Source organism: Poromitra crassiceps (genome assembly GCF_964638095.1).
Source record: "Poromitra crassiceps genome assembly, chromosome: 21".
Lineage (NCBI taxonomy): Eukaryota > Metazoa > Chordata > Actinopteri > Beryciformes > Melamphaidae > Poromitra > Poromitra crassiceps.
The window spans coordinates 11,729,008-11,750,052 of NC_139638.1; positions in this window are offsets into that span (position 1 = coordinate 11,729,008).

The window sequence follows — 21,045 nt, forward strand, 5'->3', positions numbered from 1 at the left end:
GTTCTGGACACTGACGGGTCCAGAGTCCAGATCCTGAAACACGGACACCGAGGTATTCTCACCATGGACCTGGCATCACGAATAGAAGGTGTCAGCACAGAGAAGGCATCCTACGTCCTCCCAAGGGGTCCAGGAGTGAGGGAGCGGGGTGGGTATCTATTGTCTCTCTCCATCCACACTGAGTGTTTTATCAGGAGTGAGGGAGCGGGGTGGGTATCTATTGTCTCTCTCCATCCACACTGAGTGTTTTATCTCACACTGTTTATAATAACCCATGCATGTAGAGCAGCTCTGCACTTTGTTCGTTTTTATTAGATTTTTTTATGTGGCTCTTCCCCCTGCTGTCCCGGTCGTAGCTCCACCCCCTCTGCCGATCTGGAGAGAGTTAGCACATGCTTCCTCCGATACATGTGCCACTCGCAGTCACCAGCCCGCTTCTTTTCACCTGACAGCGGGGAGTTTCACCGGCAGGACGTATAGCGAGCGGGAGAGTCACGCTATTCCACCAGTTCCCCTCTCCCTCCAACAGGCGCCCTGACCGACCAGACAGTACAGTACAGTGTAGTACAGTGACTATATAGGACTCATACCCCACCGGCTTTCCACCCGCAGACACGGGCCGTTTCTCAATACCAAGAATGCATTCTTGTTCTTGTGTTCTTGGGGAGAACGTTCTTGCTAGTCGTTCTTGGAAGAATGAACTTGCGAGGTCACAAGCACACATGACGCCTGTTGGCAGTTTGAGACGATGCGTTCTTGGGGGTATTGCGCAATACCAGCGCAGAGGCCGCCTGCAGTACTACACAAATAAAAAGCTCAGCTGATGTAGATGCAGCCAATTGTGCTCTGCCATTTTTCGCCATAAATCTTCGTAAAGTGGCACTTATTGAAACCTACTACCCTGCTTGTAGGCATCAAAAGTCATCAGAAATTAATTTAGTGATGAAATAAAACTTTAAATTGTAAAAAACGTCCCGGAGCTTATGGCGTCTTCTCTGCTGCGTTCTGCCTCCGCTTATGCCGAAATGCATGCTGGGATATCTGCCTTGCCAAGTTGACACAAGTCACCACCCCGAGCATCCTCGGTAAAGTGGGCGTGTCGAGAACACATCCGGGAATTTTAAGCGTTCTTGGCGAAATGTGAACTTTGTATTGGCACAGTACTTGGGGCTGCGACTGATGACGTTTCACAGGGACACAAGAACGCAAGAACACACAAGAACCCTTATTGAGAAACGGCCACGGCCAATGCTGTCTGTAGGAGCGTCTGACCAAGCCGGGAAGTAACCGCAGGCGGGAGTTGAACCCGGGTCTCCGAGCGGGCGTAGGTGGGTGCTCTTACCTCTACACTACCCAGATGCCCCAGCTCTGCACTTGAGCAGAGCTGAAAATATCTTTTCTTTTTTTCAGGCGGTGTTTCAAAGAATGTCACATTACAGCATTACACCTTCTACACACTGAAAGCTACTGTGACCTTGTTTTTACTGGAGTCTCTATGCACTCTCTCACTTGTGTCTCTCTTGTTCTCTGACATTTCCATGGCTCAGGCATCAGAGGTGAGCTTTTGGAAAAATACATCACCCAGAAGATAAGGTAAATGGCTGTTGAATCAGTCTTTTGATCCTAAACAAGTCAATGTTGGAAGTGGTTTGTTTACGCAAGCGGATAATCCTTCTTTTCTTCTTTGACTGTGTCTTGAAGGGAACCATGTGGGAGGAGAGTGATGTAATATTTACAAGTCTGGGGTGGTTTTACACCTTTTAAAATCCCATTTTATGACGCGATTTTACATTTAGCTTACTCATCGTCATGTGCTTAATAGAGTGTATCCCCACAGATGTGGCTATTAAAATCCCCCCGCAAGTTAACTGCACAGAAAGAACCCAAAGTGTCAAGTCTTCAGTGAGAATTGTTTTTTTGTCCTCCAGTAGACGGTGTCTCATCACTCAGTCTTGAGCCATAGACAACATTTCCTGGACTTTATAAGTAGGCTGCTGCACACCAAAGCCTCTTGATTCGTCCCAGTTTCCTGACTGAGGAAGAGCTCACAGGGTTTTTTCTATCTGTTGTTCTTATGTTAAAAGCCAGACCAGCGCTTTGGAGAGTGTCTGTCAGGGTTTTGTTTTTCATGGCAGTCACATGCCTTGAAAAATGGCCTACGTCTGCTTAAATATCACACTGATCTCTGTCCACACGGCGTGGAAATGTTACTTCAGTGTATTTGATTACCGTAGATTTACAGAACCTAGATTATCAGGCCGCTACGTCACGTGGCCACGGAGGCCCTGTTGTTGTTGATGTCATGTGTGGTGTGTGTGTGTGTGTGTGTGTGTGTGTGTGTGTGTGTGTGCCTGCGTGCGTGTGTGTGTGTGTGTGTGTGTGTGTGTGTGTGTGTGTGTGTGTGTGTGTGTGCCTGCGTGCGTGTGTGTGTGTGTGTGTGTGTGTGCCTGCGTGCGTGCGTGCATGTGTGTGTGCTTGCGTGCGTGTGTTGTGTTTTGTGTGTAAGATCTGTGTGTATTTTGGGCTTCCGGGCTTTTATATAGAAGAGTTTGGGCTTTTATTTTAAAAGTTATGGGCTTTTATTTTGAAGGTTCTGGGCTTTTATTTTGAAGGTTCCGATTATAGACGAGGAATTTGACTTAGTGTAAGTATGCAGCGTAGCGCTCACATCAAGTCAGAAGACAACAAATATAGACAGGTCAGATGTTAGCCTAACATAATAGCATCACAAATAGCAACCCTGGTCCAACGGGTCGCCAAGATGAGTCAGCCAACCCGACTTGGCTTGGCGACCAAAAAAGAAAAGAAAGAAAAAACTGGTTAACCCTTTCAGACACAACATCAACCCTGGTTGGACCCTTGGTGTGAAAGGGGTAATAGCCAGACAGGACAGTCTGCTCACTGGAGTACCTTACTTATACTTATAGTAAACCCAATACTGTAAAGCAGAAAAACTTGATAGGTTCTCAGACTGAATATTGGTAGATGCTGATATTTCCTAATTGTATTTCACAGTGAGAAGGTACATGCAGAATTCAGCCCAGCGCCTCCCAAGACAGACTTCTGCTCCACCACACAGAGGGATTTCATTGTCGAGGGATTTGTACCCCTTGACCCTGAACCATCAAACGTATGTAAATGTAGGCTATAGCATTAGATATAAAAGTGTCCCATGTTGCTTAACATACTTCCATTATATGTTCATAAACAGGCAACTGTTGACGTCAGAATGCGCCAGACCCTCTGGGGAACCACAGCCAATGCTTGAAAAATACTGTATATCCATCTTAAGAAGACATTTAATGTAGTATTGAGTCTTAACCCATTGATACCTGATGCAGCATTTGCATGTATATCCCACATTTGTGTGTGTATCCCTTTAAGACTGCGAACCGCGTGACCCTAAAAAATTTACGGTTTGAATATATGGCCACCCGAAAAAAATTCCGCTTTGCATCAGGTATTAATGGGTTAAAATCATATTCCTAAGTGAAAAAAATCTGCCAATGGGCTGAGATAATATCACTTCCAATCCAAACCAACTTGTTTCAAGAATTTTCTTGTAGCTGTAAATGTAGGTGACTGTAAATATAAAATATGTGTGCTAACAATGTGCTAACAGTGAAAATGTAGGTGACTGTAAATATAAAATATGTGTGCTTACAATGTGCTAACAGTGAAACTGTAGGTGACTGTAAATATAAAATATGTGTGCTAACAATGTGCAAACAGTGAAAATGTGTGAAGATATGAGCGGAATGAAGAAAACGGGTGTTTTGATATACCGTAAACAGAACACAGTGTGTATTGTCAGTGTAACGCCGTTCACAGTGTATTCTCCTCTCATTGGTCAGGTTTACGATTACAAAGCAGATCAGGCTGTTACATTCTGGAGTGAGAATCACCAGCGGGTTCAGGTCAGTCCCATTCTTCCATATTTCTTTATTCAAATCACTACTAATGGATCATGGATAGACCTGAATGTTCTATTTTCATTGTTAGGCCGGTGCTTGCACTGGCCTATGGGAGCATGTGTGTCCCAATCGCTGCATACACGACTCCTGGCACCCTTTCATCAAGATGGGCTTTTACTTAGAAATTTGTTTTATTTGGCGAATGTCCGGTTTCGGACTTCCTGTCTGCCCTGATCTGATCTTGTTCAGCTTGACAGAGTCGCTCACGCCGCAGAGGCGTGATTTCTATTCGCACATAGGTTACACAATAACCACGCCCTGTGCCCGCCTACGCAGCGGTCAAGCACCGGGATTGGCCAGGAACAAGTCTTTTGTCCCACACCACAAACACTGGAGGGCACGCAGCCCAGCGATTTCATGAACCAACTGAATAGCTCTTGAGAACGGACAGCGATTTCGAGAGCGGACATCGAGAGCGGACATTGAAATGAATTATGGTCACCTACCTTCCTTAGCATAGTAATAATAATAAGCATAATAATTGTAATCTACACAATGTACACAATCTACAAAAACATGCAATAATATTTTGTGTTCACGTTCATAGCTCATATCATAATATAATGTATTATCGTTAATTTCAAGCTCAATTCTACCCAGAGAAAAGGTACAGCACTGAAAATGTAACAAGCAACCCACCTCAAATATCAGATTAAGATGAGATGAAAAAAGTTGTGCTATAACAACAATCTAACTGTGTTAGTTTTGCTAAGAAGTTTTGATGGAGAAAAATTAGTTAAAACATTGTTAATTTACCCTTTTACCGAAATCATGTTGGCAACTCACGCCGAGCTGCATGCAGGCTGTAATAAGAAAAGGAGAAGATACTGAATAATGACATCACAACAGTATAATCCTAATGTTAATTTAAAATTAAATATTCTTCTAAATATGGATAAAAGTCCAAAAAACATAAAATTTTCTTCGACGCTGCCGAGATTCCATTCCTTACAGCACCCCCTACTTAATAATAGTTCCAGCGCGGCTGCGAAAATGTGGTGGCGCATTGTGTCAAGTCAAGTGTAATGGCTCGGGGAACGGTCCGGCCCCCGGTCCCTTAGGTTTCTGACAATGTGGCCCCCTGAACAATTTAGTTGAATAGCCCTGCTGTAATTTATAGATTCATTATGCTATAACTTCTTTGTATGGATACGTATGCATATATTAACCCAGTGGCACTCATATTCTGGTTTATTTCAAGAAAAACATTTTGGCTAGTTGAAATTAATTGGCTCGTAACTTTAAAATCTAGCAGCCATTAGAACTTTTTAGAAAAGCATACAACTCGGATATCAATAGTAAAACTATATCTTGCATATATAGGTCCTTGTTAACACATTCACTGCCAACAACGTATGAACACGTTTTCAGAATCCAGCTGTTCCCTGCCAACAACGTGTTTACACGTTTTTGGCATCGATTTTTTTTTTTTGACGGTGGGTTGTGCATCTAACCCTTTTACATCTCTTATATAATTATTGGAGCCACCGAACGTTTACAACCCATTCCACCGACCCACTAAGTGGCAACAGTGCTCTCCTGGCTAGAGGAAGGAAAGCATTTTTTTAACTTGTCACGCCATTCTCAGCCCAGCCATTCTCATGAAAAATGGATGGGGGAAAACGCTTTTCGCGCTGATTGCTGGCGATGCGGGATTGCAAATTTACATAATAGATTCAGCCGATCTACTATGATCGGGTGATAGATTACAGGTGGAGGAACACACTTTGAAACACGCAGCATAAATATGACCAGAATCGCAAAAGCTTCTCTCAACCAAAACTCCAAACGAGCGAGTCCATCCCGACTTCCTCAAACAGCGGCCGTGCAGACATGCAGGCACAGGAGAGCAGCAAAGCACTGACTGGTGACAAGCTTGTCCGCCCACGGAGGGAGGAGTTGAAGCAACTCGAGAGGGAGGGAGAGAGAGAGAGAGAGAGAGAGAGAGAGAGAGAGGGAGGGAGAGCGAGAGGGAGGGAGAGAGAGAGAGAGAGCGAGAGGGGGAGGGAGAGAGAGAGAGAGAGAGCCAAAAATGAATGGTTAAAGTGACTGTTCCATCCAATTTCACAAAAAGCCGTTTATCTCTGAATATTCTTTCTGACGCTAAAACCATGCTGTATTCAACTGCTAATGCTTACATAACTACTAACTCTACAAACTAACTCTTTTAGACAGAGAAAGTACACATTCTATTAGTACTTTTGAGATATTGTATGTTCACAAACTCCAAGCTGAAACGAATCCTCGGCTCTTGTAAAATGAGCCATAATCCTCAAAAAACGGCTTGGCAGAAGCTACCTACAGCAAAAAAAAACGGCTGGCAGTCAATGTGTTAAGTCTGAAAGGACATTCTACCTCATATATAAGAGAAAAATGGGAAAATGAAGGAGGAATGGCTATATCTGAGGAAGAATGGACAACAATGTGGGGATATCAATGGAAGTCTACTAGATCACAAATATGGAGGGAATTCACATGGAAATGCATCATTAGATATTTTATTACACCATCTCAGAAAGCTCACTATGATAATAACTCATCTTCTTGCTGGAGAAACTGTGGAAGTCAAATAGCACATCACTATCATGTCTTTTGGGACTGCCCTGTTATCAGGGGTTATTGGAAACAGATTCACGAAGCTATACAGGATGTTTTCGAATGTGTAATACCCCTAGATAGTAAAACAATGTATTTCGGTATATCGGAAGACTGGTTGAAAGAAGACAGATATTTGATTAATATATTGCTGGTAGCTGGTAAAAAAGCTCTCACCAGGAAGTGGTTATCACAGGAAAGCCCTAAAGTGAAAAATGGATGAATATTACGATGGATATATATAAGATGGAAAGACTAACTGCTGTTATCAACCATAAAGTAGTTCAATCATGAGAGGCCAGTCGGTAAGATTTAACAAACTTTATTTAGCAATCGGCATGCATGGCATTAGCCAGTGGCGCTGCTCTTGAGGCAAGAGGAGGGCATCTGCTTAGGCTAGGAGATGCCCCCCCCCGTGGGGGATCAGGAGTCACGACTCGTTGGTGGCGGACTGGGGAGGTGGGTGGGGCAAAACAACGCTCCGGAGGAGGGCTCAAGGGAGATGGACTGCTGTGAAGCTGCTGCTGTTATGATCGGCCAGAGAGAGAGAGGTGACGTAGAACCCTTGCTATATATATGAGAATTAACTGACGTCATATCTGACGTCATTACGGACGTCATACTAAGACTTTGACTGACCACGTCATACTAGAACTTGATTGACGTCAGGGGTGATCGGATTAGATTATGCACGAATGGCCTTCTGCTTGAACTATGGTCTAGAGACCTCACTTCAATCATGAGAGGCCAGTCGGTAAGATTTAACAAACTTTATTTAGCAATCGGCATGCATGGCAAATACTTTGGCGCATGACGCCATTAGCCAGTGGCGCTGCTCTTGAGGCAAGAGGAGGGCATCTGCTTAGGCTAGGAGATCCCCCAAAAGGGAGATCTGATTACCGGAGGTTAATTGAGATCTGCGGGCACCGGTAGTTGGTTGTACTTTTCTGGCCTTCGACCTTTTTAACGACTTATGGCTACTTGCGGCTGGCGCTTCCCAACTCGGTCGGGCCTTCGATCTTGACCCCCCTACTTGCGTTGCGGCTGGCGCTTCCCAGCTCGGTCGGGCCTTGCAAGGTAGTCGGGGGAATGGGCATGCACCTGGGAGGACCCACTGGTGTCGGGCGCCCAGGAGGGGGCGGCGCCGGACTGAAAGGCCGCCTTTGGGCAGAATTGTGCAGAGTGCCCCGGTTCGCCGCACGAGTAGCAGGTGTTCACCGGCCGCCCGCTAACCAGCGACATGAAGATCTGCATGTCCATAATGGACCAGTTAAGCCGAGTATTAGCCCGGGTGATCATCAGGGCGGCTTTAGCGGAGAATGCTTTATGATACTGGTAGAATAATTTACCGTGGTTGGAGTAGAGGTCCACTATTAGCGCTATATATAAATCTAGCTCGTGGCGGCGCTCTGGGTACACCTCACAGATCACGTCGCGGTAGACGCCGAACGTGTTCAGGAAGTCACATAGGGAGAGGTCTTTGGACAGGCGGGGGTCGGACGACTTTAAATAGACAGGGCCATCTGGGTCACCCCCGACCTTCCTTTTGCACTCGGGGGATGGCAGGAGTATGCTAACTAAATTGATGTCTCTGCCCTTCAAAATCTGGGATCTCAACCTGGGAGACACATCGGCACAGGGAGAAACAAAAGGCATACCGAATGAGATGGCGGGCGTGGCGGACGCCAGGGTGTTCATCTGGGCGGGTTGGGCGGTGGTGAGGAGCACGTCGGCTTGCTGCGTGGGCGGGGGCGGGATCGGCTGCTGCGCTGGCTGGGCTGTGGCGAACGTGGGGGGAAAGGGGGGGGGGGGTTTCCAGGGCCCTCAGACGAGCATCCACTGATCTGCTAGCATCTAGCAGGGACAGCAGAATGGCTCTTGACGACCCCTGTCGGCTCGGCGGAGCTGCGAATGGTGCCGTTTCCGCTTCCGGGGCGGCGGCCTGGAGGTCAGTGCGACCAGGAAGGACATGGCGTCTCGCGGTGGCCCCGCGGCCTGTATTTCCCCGGCGTCTCCCCGCTCTCGGAGCGGCTGCCTCTGCTGATCTTCGTCCGCGGCCTCTCGCACGTCCGCGCCGAGCGGCCTCCCCCTCTGGCACGCTCGCGCGCGTTCTTGGGCGACCGGGCGCACGCGGCACTTCGTCATCTGCTCTCCTTCCAAGGGCCGTCGCAGTGGCGCGCCCCGTGCCACGGGAACGCGCGCCGGGCCCTTTCATCGTGGCTGCATTGGCGGCCTGTGGTCCGGCCGCTTCGCCAACGTCTTCATCAGACGTCTCGGAAAGCAAGAACGCACCGTGGCCGATCTGGAACGGGGTCTCGTTGGCTGAGCTGCTGTCGCTGTCCATGGACTGCTCGGAGCTCGACATGCCGGGAATGGAGTGGGAAGCGTTGAGGAATATGCGGGGAATATCTGCGTTGGATTTCCACGGGTAGAGAAGGCTTGAGGGTGCTGATTCGGTCTCCGGATGTGGTGCAAAACAACGCTCCGGAGGAGGGCTCAAGGGAGATGGACTGCTGTGAAGCTGCTGCTGCTATGATCGGCCAGAGAGAGAGAGGTGACGTAGAACCCTTGCTATATATATGAGAATTAACTGACGTCATATCTGTCGTCATTACGGACGTCATACTAAGACTTTTACTGACCACGTCATACTAGAACTTGATTGACGTCAGGGGTGATCGGATTAGATTATGCACGAATGGCCTTCTGCTTGAACTATGGTCTAGAGACCTCACAACAATTTACCTCAAGATGGGAATGCTGGGTTCAATATATAACACCCATTAGGCCAGATTTTATTTTTTTGGATCCAAGATGAATGTATAATGAAAAGTCGACTTAACAAATTTACCACGAGAGGAAGGGGGTTGTGGCCACATTTACCACTGGTACAGGGTTGTGGCACGAGGCGAAGCCGAGTGCTATAAACCCTGTACCAGTGGTAAATGTGGCCACAACCCCCGACCTCGAGTGGTAAATTTGTTTTCTACAACAGCTACCAAATAATATAAAAAATACACAATTGTAACATCCAATTCATTTATTTACAATCATTACTGGTTTCAGAATACATTTATCCTTCCGCCACAGAATATAGTTCCATACACAAGATCAATGATTGCACTAAACATTTAGTTGCCTTTGAGCCAAAAAACAACTAACCTATTCCTTAACGGGATTCACAGTTATTGATACATTGCCTGTAAAAGTACAGTTATTTAAACAGTTATCTAAAGCAGCCCGTTTTGGTGGTGGTGTGTTGATATCTGGTGACGGCAGAGGGCGTTTGTTTGTTTGACAGTCCCAGGTTCGGGGTCCGGGCGCTAGTCCGACCTCCCGCTAGTCCGACCTCCCGCTAGTCCGAACTCGTGACAACTCAAGCTCAGCCAGTTCTCTCTCCCCAATTTCACCATGTCGTTCTTTGTTCACTTCACCTTCATCTTCATCTAACCACTGCTCAAAACTCAATCCACCCAGTAAATCAAACGTTACTACGAAATCGGACATTTCCTTGTTAGAGATCGGCCATTTCCTTGTTCCAGATTTGCAGACTGACAGGCTAACAGTGGGCGGAGTCAGCACAGGGAGCGGAGTCAGCATCAGGGAGCGGAGTGATACTGCGGTTGGAGCCGAACTGTAGATTGTTGGCCTATTTACCACTGTTGCTAGCCAATCAGAATCCAGTATTCACTCATGCTGTTGTAGAATCCCTGTTTTGTATGTTTGTCTTTTGTTTTTGTTTGTTTTGTTGCTGCTGTTGCGGCTGCTGTGGTTTTGTTTTTTCTTTTATTTGTCTATAAAAAAAAAAAAAATCTATGGCAGTACATATCTACAATGTATACATTTTATTTAAAAAATAAAAAAATAAAAATCTAGCAGCCATATTGGCTGGTGATAAAAAAAAGTTTAATCTCAAACCCTGCAGGGAGAGCAGGTGGTGACATAGGAGTGAATGAGAAAAGGAGCAAATATATGATTGTTAAGACTGAATAGAATTTTATTTTTTTATTTTACCTTTATGTATACAGGGAGAGTCGCTTGAGAGCAAGCTCTCATTTACAAGAGAGCCCTGGTGTACAAAGAACATATACAGCAATTACAAAATTACAGGTTAACACAACAGACAATAACAAGCATCAAGAGCATAATTAAATAATTTCAAACAAAACATGAACACACCCTACGAGGAATGCTTTCTAAAAGTGCTTTAAAAGAAGCAAGCGGGATCAAGTGATCCATTTTTAAATTTTCCTGGAGCACATTCCATTTGTTGGGGGCGAACCAAGAAAAAGCGGTCTTTCCTTGTTCGGTTCGCACCCGTGGGACAGACAGTCTGATATAGGACCGCGATCGTGTTTGATAACCTCCACTGTTACAAGAGAGGAGTGAGGATAGGTAAGGTGGAAGTTTCCCAATTAATGCTTTATAAATAAATATCAGACAGTGCTGATCTCTACGCTCCGACAGGGAGGACCAACCCACATTTTCGTACAGAATACAATGATGTGTACTGAAAGCATCACCTGTAACAAAACGCAGAGCGCTATGATATACAGCATCAAGAGGCTTTAAGACGGATGGAGAGGCATACATGTAAATCACATCACCATAATCAAAAACTGACATTATCAAAGATTGGACAACAGTTTTTCTGGCCAATAGTGAAAAACAAGACTTGTTTCTATACAAAAAGCCAATTTTTCTCCTCAAATTCTTTGTGAGATGTTCTACATGTACATGAAAAGAAAGTTTGGTGTCCAACCAAATACCAAGATACTTATAAGAATGAACTGATTGAATTTGGTCGCCTTGAAGCGTACGGATACACAAATTATAATTTCTGTTTAAAGATCTTGAGAACAACACCCACTTTGTCTTAGTGGAGTTCAAAACTAATTTAAGATCGAACAGGGACCGCTGCAACGAATCGAAAGCGGCCTGCAAAGATAAGACGGCCTGTGCCGGGGTGGGTCCGAAACAATATAAGATTGTGTCGTCCGCATAATAATGGACGTTGCAGAGATCAGAAGGAAGAAAAATGTTATTTATATAAAGAGTGAACAGGATAGGCCCGGAAATGGAACCTTGGGGCACGCCCTTCCCGACGTCCAATGAAATGGATTTGATATTTTCCGCCATTACAGACTGTTTCCTTCCAGTCAGATAGTTAGTAAACCATTTGACTGAGGGGTCATCTAATCCGATGGCAGACAACTGATCAATCAGGATGTTGTGATCTACTGTATCGAAGGCCTTGGAGAGGTCTACAAAGAGAGCCGCACAGTGCTGGTGGCTATCCAGGCCATTCAGAATGTTATTCAAAACGAGGGATGTGGCAGTGACCGTGCTATGGCCGGGTCTAAAACCGGATTGATGAGGCTGAAGAATGTTGTAAGAATACTGACATCACAACCGTCTAATCCTAATGTTAATTTAAAATGAGATATTCATATATGAATCTGGCTTCAAACAACCAAAATCTTTATATGATGATAATAATAATAATCAATGATGGTGGTTCACAGACGTGTGTGTGTGTGTGGGGGGGGGGGGGGCCCGACACGCCCCCCGGCCCCCCCAAGTTCATGCCAAGTGTGATTCAGTAGGGGGGTTTAATTGATTAGTTTTTCACAATTGCTTAAACACATTTCCTGATAGACTACCTCACTTTCTCAAAACCCGAAACACAAATCTCAAAACTCACACACAAAATGCAAAATCCTACGCTTCTCTTGCAAAAGCACACTTTGCCCTCAAAACAGTGTTAACTCTTCACTAAATGGTATTTTCTTTTCAAATGACAAACACATACATCATATGAGTAGACATTTCTAAGCACCCATTGAACACTGGTGTGCAGAATGGAAAACACTATATGAATGCTTTATCAGTAGAATTATGCCTTTGCATGTTCAGTTTCAGGTTGTGCAATTGTGTCTAATGTGTTTAAACAATTGTGAAAAACTGTCAAACCAATTTTTGAGGGGTTAAACTACTTGGAGTCATTATAAATGGAGTCATTATAAATGATGATGTATGGGAAAGTCAATGTAATAATAGTTGTGTTGAAGGGGACTCTTGTTGTATTGTGTGGTTAATTGAAAACTAATGCATAGGAGGGGCTGCATCCTTCAATGGGGGATTCATGTCCCTGCTTCTGACAGGGGAAGGCACCAGGACTGCTGCCTACATACTGTAACTGGACCCATTTGCAGGGGCTTAGCCTACTGTATGTGTTTGGTTTAGTTCAGTTTTGTCTTGTCTTGTCAAGTTTTGAAGTCGTTTGTTGGGGAAAGCCATAACAAAACTGCCTAGAGATCCATTGTGGGGGGTGAGAGAGAGGACAAGGCAGGAGAGAGAGAGGACAGGGAGAGAGGCGGGAGAGAGGCAGGAGAGAGGACAAGGCAAGAGAGAGAGGGCAAGGCAGGAGAGAGAAGAGAGAGGACAAGGCAGGAGAGAGAGAGGACAGGGAGAGAGAGGCGGGAGAGAGGCAGGAGAGAGAGGACAAGGCAAGGCAGGAGAGAGAAGAGAGAGGACAAGGCAAGAGAGAGGACAAGGCAGGAGAGAGAGAGGACAGGGAGAGAGCGGGGAGAGAGAGGACAAGGCAGGAGCAGGAGAGAGGACAAGGCAAGAGAGAGAGAGGACAGGGAGAGAGAGGGGAGAGAGAGGACAAGGCAGGAGCAGGAGAGAGGACAAGGCAAGAGAGAGGACAAGGCAGGAGAGAGAGAGGACAGGGGAGAGAGAGGACAAGGCAAGAGAGAGGACAAGGCAGAGAGGAGAGGGGAGAGCAAGGCAAGAGGAGAGGACAACCAGTCCACCCCGCAAGAGGAGAGGACAACCAGTCCACCCCACTGTCTGACCTCTGTCACCTCTCCTCCCCCAACTCCTTCCTTCTAATTCCCTCCTGTCTCCCTTCCCGTCCTCCAACAAAATTCCCTCCTCTGCCATCTATCTATGTATCGCCCGGCTTCCTTCCTCTCACCCTGTTCGCACTCAACCACTCTACTACCATCTCTGCAGGGACTGACCCGCAGAGGAGAGAGGGGAGCAGGCACAGTCCCTGCAGAGATGGTGAGAGTGGTTGAGTGAGAACACGGTGAAGGAAGGAAGCCGGGAGATGGCAGAGGAGGAGTGGGGCGATGGGATGAGGGAGGGGTGGGGAGAGCAGGGTGAAGGAAGGAGGGGGGGGGGGGGGGGGGGAGGAGGAGGGAGGGGGGCCAGGAGATGCCAGAGGAAGAGCAGGGTGAAGGAAGGAGACCAGGAGATGGCAGAGGAGGGGGAGAACAGGGTGAAGGAAGGAAGCCAGAGGATGGAGGGGATGGGGGGGGGGGAGGGGTGGGGAGACGACTTCAAATCCCCTGCAGGAATCGAACCTGCACTTCTCCGCATTATGCGGTTGTTAAGGATCACCGCCTTAACCCCTAGACCATCAGCTAGGTAACTTACAATGGATCTCTAGGCAGTTTTGTTATGGCTTTCCCAATGAAAGACTTGAAAAGGTTTAAGTGTCCGTACCGGGATTCAAACCACAAACCTTTGGGTTGGAAGGCATGGTCTTTCACCACTGGACTACAGCCCAGCTCAAACACACAGAACATTCATCAAGTCAAATAGATGTGGTTAAGATTAGGGTTTTCTTAACCACGACCATACCCTAACACAATTGATATGGGAGGGGGGGGGGGGGGTATATATATATATTTTTAATATTTTGTTTTCAATTATTAATATTATTATTTTCACATTTACTAATCATTAACCACTCTATTCAGGAATTGACCGACTAATCAGCAACTATCTAATGATTAACCAATATATTCACGAACTGACATGTATTAATCATTAAAGAAACAGTTAACTACTCTGAGTCTGCACTGAGTGCTCATGAGTGTCAAAATAGAAAACCAGATTCAAACATAGGCAGAATGGTTCCAGGTCCATGTTTATCATACCAGAATGTTAGCACAACAATACAAAACTCACAGCAACAAGTAGACCAGTGGTTTATTGATAGTATTCTGTGACATCACCACACAGACATCTTGGTCTGATTGTAATCAATTAACAGGTGATTACAATCTAATTACACACACAGCCAATGAGCTGTGTGTAGTGTAAAGTGCCATATTGGTCAGAAATGCATGTGACATCATGGGAATACTATGAATAGACGAGTCCAAGTGAATCAGTTGTTATTAAGCTTTATACGAGGCGGACGAGTCTGTTGTGGCCTTCACCTTGTCAGTCTCACCGTGAGCATGGGCGCCTGGCCAATCCCGGCACTTGACTGCTGCGTAGGCGGGCACAGGGCGTGGTTGTTGCGTAACCTATGTGCGAATAGAAATCATGCGCCGCAGAGGGTCCACAGGTTACACACACGACGCAACAAATAAACAAACACACATTTCCCAGTGTCTCTGGACATCAACAGTAGCGGGAGACGTCTCCCCTTCCAGCAAATATACATGAATGTTATGCGTAAGGAACATGAACTTCTTACCGCGAGGCAGAGAGCTAAGATAAGTAGCTAACAGCTGAGCTAAGTAGGCTATAACTAGCGTGTTAGCCGATCGGAAAAGCATGTAAACAGCGGTGAGATCTCCTTTATTAAAGTATGCAACCATTTCCAATGAACAAATGGCATGTAGCCTTCAACTTTAAAACAAAACAATGTGCTTCTGCTTACTTCTTACATTCAACTGTGTATGGCAGTGAGTGCAGACAGTGCAACACCAGTGGCATGTAGCCCTCAAGTATTTAAAACAAAAACAATATTGTGCTTCTGCTGCTTACTTAGCCTACATTCAACTTTTTATGGCAAGGGTAACACATCCAATCTCGCCAAGTACCTGAAAGACAGGCACCCAGACCTGTTCATAGTATAGTGTAGGACGTGTGCAATGCAAATGGAATCATTATGGAACTATGGCTAAGTTTGGCTCTTAGCCGTGTCCCATAATGATTCCATTACAAATATTGCATTGCACACGTGACATGTTATTTTACTAAAAATAATAAATTTTACCATCATTTCAAGTAGAATGAACCACCCAAGCAAGAATATTTCAAGTGTTTCAAGTGCTTTACTGAAATATTTGGACCATATAATGATAATACAATTATCTCAACCTTAAAAGGTTACATATAGGTGCCAAAAAGCCATAAATTCACATCAAAGAACAAAGAAAAACAACAATTATAATTAAAGTTTAAACAGTAAGTGTGCAGCTGCAGCATTTATTAACACGTTGAGTGCCAAAGACGAGATATCTCGGCTTACATAAACATTTTTTTTTTTTGACGGTGGGACATCGATCAACCCCTTTTACGTCTCCTATACCAATATTGGAGGAAGAGAATGTGTATAATCTATTTTACCGACCAGCTAAGTGGCGACAGTGCTCTCCAGACAGAGAGAAAGCCGAGCAAAAAACAGCCGCGGGTCCGCGGGAGAAAGCCATTCTCAAGGAAATAGCTGGGCGAAAACGCTTTCGATTTCACACACACACACACACACACACACACACACACACACACACACACACACGCGCGCACACACACACACTCGAGTACCTTTGAGCATAAATAAGACCAGAATCGCAAAAGCTTCTTCAAAGCTCTCAGCCGACACCTCAAGAAACGAACGAGCCCGTTTTACAGTAATCCAGACTGCCGCGACAGAGCGGCCGTGGAGCCAGCAGCAGCAGCACAGACGGAGGGAGGAGTTTGGAGACACACACACACACACACACACACACACACACACACACACACACACACACACACACACACACACACAATACAGTATACAGACTTGCCCAAGGGCACCCATAATCACAGGTGGTTCTAAAAATCCATTTATCTCAAAACTCTCTGAAAATCTCTGAAACCATGCTGTACTCAACGGCTAATATCTACATAACTACTAACTCTACAAACTAACTCTTTTAGACAGAGAAAGCACACATTCTATTAGTTCTTTTTAGATGATTGGTGTTCACGAAGTCTTAACAGAAAAGAATCCTCGGCTCTTGTAAAATGAGCCAGAATCCTCAAAAAAAAAACTGGCAGAACCTACCTACAGCATTGAAAAAAGGGCTGGCAGTCAATGTGTTAAAAAAAAAAAAAAAAAAAAATCTTTATCCTGCATCCCTAAACACAAACGGGGAAAAAAGATGGAAAATCAGATGACGGCTTATATGTGTTATGTTGATTGTTAAAATGTGTATGGGTATACATGGGTGACGATCCCATGCACCGGCCGTATGCCAGGTTTCCACCTGGCCTTGTTAGATTATATATATATTTGGAGAGAGGGATTTGGAGTTGATTAACCAGCTCAGTTGCCTGAATAAAATGTTAGCGTTGTGCGTTTCTGCAATCCATGGAAATGTAATATAGCTATAAACATCTCTGAACGAAAATACACAGCATTTCACGTTTCTAGATATATGAATAATTAACATTATTCACATCATAGGCCGTAATGACAGTCTGAGGTTACCCTTATGCCCTGTTGGGGACAAAAATGGCCCTTTTTAATATTCGTATGATGCACATTTTTGCATCGTTAGTCCGAACGGTATGAAATTTGACTTTTTTTTATGTGACACTTATAAGATTGAGGACGTTTTCTGTCCCCCTGTATACAGTAAGAAATACGCACTCTTGTCCTGTTGAGGAAGACTTCAATATTATGGTTTTCACCAACCCCCACCAGTTTGAGCCATTTTCGTTTTTTGCATTTGCATAATATAATAAGCTTCTTGTGTTTTGTGTCACAGGGTGTGAGTGCTGTACGGACCTCGGACACTCCTTTCAAAAAGACAACCATGTTCAGCACACCTGTTACTGAGCAGCTGGATCAACCTGAGAACTAGTACTGAGCTAGTATGTCAGTCTGTCGGTAAAGGTGCGTTCACACCGACCTATTAAAGTTTTTCGCTGGCATCGAGTTTACATACAAAGTCAATGCAAACGAGCGATTGAGCCTATATTCGCCCGGGAGAAAAATCGCTGGGCGTCCGAGCGACAGACAGAGCGATAGGGCGAAAATTCGCTCGTCGCCCGAGATGAAATATCCCAACTCGAGCGAAATTTCGCTGGCATCAGTCGCTCGCTGTTCAACGCTGATTGGCTGCCGTGTGAGAGTGAGTCAAGGATCACACTGGCTTGGAACAAACCGCTGGTTTATTGTGTGGCAACAAACCGCATTGACAGCTGATTGACAGACTGACAGCTGACATGAAGTGAAGTCTGTACTACCGGTATAGAGCTTGTGTTAGGAGCATGCTGATAGGCTTAGCTTGTAAACAACTCCGGTGGCTCGTAGTGGACAAACATCATGACATTGCGTAACGTTATAGCCCCCAGATGCCAGTCAATTCTTGTGCCTGTTGACGAGCGATTTAAACACAGCGACAGAGCGATTCCAAAGGGTTGAATCGAGCGACAGAGCGAAAAATAAATATCTCGGTGTGAACACAGGTTTATTGTTATTATTGTATAACCTGTTATTACAGGTTTATGGATGCATTGTATTAAAGTGAAAAGATCATTGTTTTTCTAGACTTTGGCGACACCTATGGTGATAAGCACGTGCTGTTCTACTGAGACTGCAACTACAAATAAATATGATTTTAGCCAGATCATCGAGTGACCATGTGTATAGAGACAATAAAATATCTACACTACAGGTATAGTAAATATATCAAACCTCTTTTTCAAAGCAATGTACCAAATGTTTAGTTACATTATTACTCCATACTTATTGCAATGGATCGTCACAAGGAAATACTTAACCGACAAAAGACAGCGACTGCTTACAGTAACATTAGCAACAGTGTTAGTACTTTTAACCTGCCTGCAAAACTAGATAGTTATTGTTCTGAATGTGATTTCCACCATTCTTTGTAATGTCATTTTGTAAATGTTCCACCATGTATTTATCTTTAAAGGGATAGTTCACATGTTTTAAAGTCTAGCCCTATTTGCTATTTACCGGATGTTGATTGGTCGAGTTCTTTCTCAGCACAATCCATGGTGTTCCTCATAGTAGCTCTGGAAAGGTCACTGGGGTCATGCTCCTGTATGTACCAGCTGACTGAAGCTCACTGAAATGTCCTCCACAGTCACACAAAGTACATTTCAGTGAGCTTCAGTCAGCTGGTACATACAGGAGCGTGACCCCACTACATGCAGGAGCGTGACCCCACTACATACAGGAGCGTGACCCCACTACATACAGGAGCGTGACCCCACTGACCTTTGACATTTGTTTTTGCCCAACTTTCCCCACTTTATGAGGAACAGGATGGATTGTGCTGAGAAAGAACTCTACCAATCAACATCATCATTGGTAAGTAGCAAATACGGCTAGACTTTAAAAAATGTGAACTATCCCTTTAAAAGTGATTGTAAATGTAGTATTTCTAGTATTACAGTTTTTTTTTCATGCTGCTTTTGCTTGGGCAAAGAGATGTTTTTTTGCAGACTCCCTGGATCTTTTTATTTCATTTCACTGTTGACTTGTACAATCTCGAATGATTGCAATTGATCGGCTTTGAACAACAAAAAGCCTGATTTTCCTGCTACAGTGGGTCAATATCTTGCTATATCCTTGGACAAATGACAAAGAAACCAAATGATGTGTTCACAAATGACTGTGTTCACAAGGCCCCACCATAAAGAAGTGAAATGTATTGTCGGGGATATGTTAGCCACATCACACAGCACATGGCACAGATTTAGCCTGGGTAAACCCAGTCCCCACGTGACCTGCTCTCAGACCTCTAGGTGTGTGACAGAACTCTGAGAGCAGGTCACGTGGGGGCTGGGTTTACCCAGGCTAGCACAGATTCAGATATGTCTTCTGTCAATCCCAGGACAAATTATGCTGCTTCTGAGCCTTTCTCATCTTTCAGCAGGGATGAGGAGGAAGTACTGTAGCTATGGCGACAAGTCATTTTTGGTTCATATCATTATGCAGTTTTTCCTCACCCAACATTTCACTGTCTCATGGGATGATAGAGGAAAAACAGTTGGCCTCTGAAACGGCACCTTTGGTGAGATGTATCCTTATTTGAAATGACATTTGATAAATCAAAATGTATTTTTATTTCCCATGTTTGCTTATGTGTTTCTCTGCTATCATTTTAGCCATCATTTGAATAAAAATCAATCAAACAAAATTCCACAGTTAAAGGAAATCTGTGTCATGTGTGGAGTGCGTTTCCTTGATCGAAACCCTCGGATGACCTGACCATTTTCTTCACTGATGTGCAAGTTGGCAGTGGCTCAAAGCATGTTTCAGAATAATAAAAACAGGAAACCATACCACAAGCGTCAAGTGGTTTTGAAAAGTATTAATGCCTGTTGACTTTTTTTTGTAAGTGTGGTATGTGTTGGCATTTCTCCTTTGTGTGACTCTGCACTCACCACAGTCCATTGTGTGGAAGTGAAGAAACTCATTTCAGGGAATTTCTCTGTCTCTCAATCAATAAAACAAAATGTCACCCGCAAAGGAACTCTGTGTCATATGTGGAGTGTGTTCTGCTGATCAAACCCCTCAGATCACCCAATTATTCATTTGATTCACTACACAACTTGGCTCAACGCATGTTTTAAAGAATAAAAAAATAGGATTCGTATTTTGTACAGACTTGTGCGTCAAGTGGTTTTGAAAGTTATTCATTCCCCTTGCTTTTCAATGTTTTATTTGGTAGCCTATGAGGCATTTATTTGGTATCGTTTGTGTGACTCTGCATTCATAGCAGTCCGTTCTGTGGTGAAGTTAAGAAATATATCAATCAAAATATATTCCAGGGAATTTCTCCGCATGATACCACCCCCACCCCCCTACCATTATAAAGAGTGTGATCATCGAGGGCCCTGTCAGCTCTGAAGTCCTGGTGAGACACCCCATGAATAGGGTCACATTTCTAACTAATAGATATCACCATGAAACCTCCCCAGTCAATTACTTACATTCAGACAATATTTTTTTGTTTTTATTACAAGTTTTCTGAAATTGTATGTATAAATATGCAAATGCGGCATTATCTACTTAAATATGATTTGTGTACATTTCTAGAACAGAAATCTGGATAAAGCCAGGTTCAAAATTCTTGTTTCATTTTGTTGACATTATTAGAGCCAAAGGTGTTTACAGAGGGAATTTTGGATATTGCTTTTTATCACATTTATTATAATTTTTTTCAGGAATAAAAAGTAATGTTATGAATGATATATAAACAAACCCCTATGTAAAAACCTTCAGAATATAGATAGGACTAAAACTGGAAAGTTTGGTCAGTTCTACTGACGTGGAGAATTCTGGCTCAGAGTATGAGAAAAAAAGTCATTTTGAGAAAATAAATTAAATGTGATTATAAATCAGGCTATGAATGATATTAACAAACCGTTAAAAAATAATCTGAAAATACTTGGGAATAAAACTGGCACGTTTGATGTATGC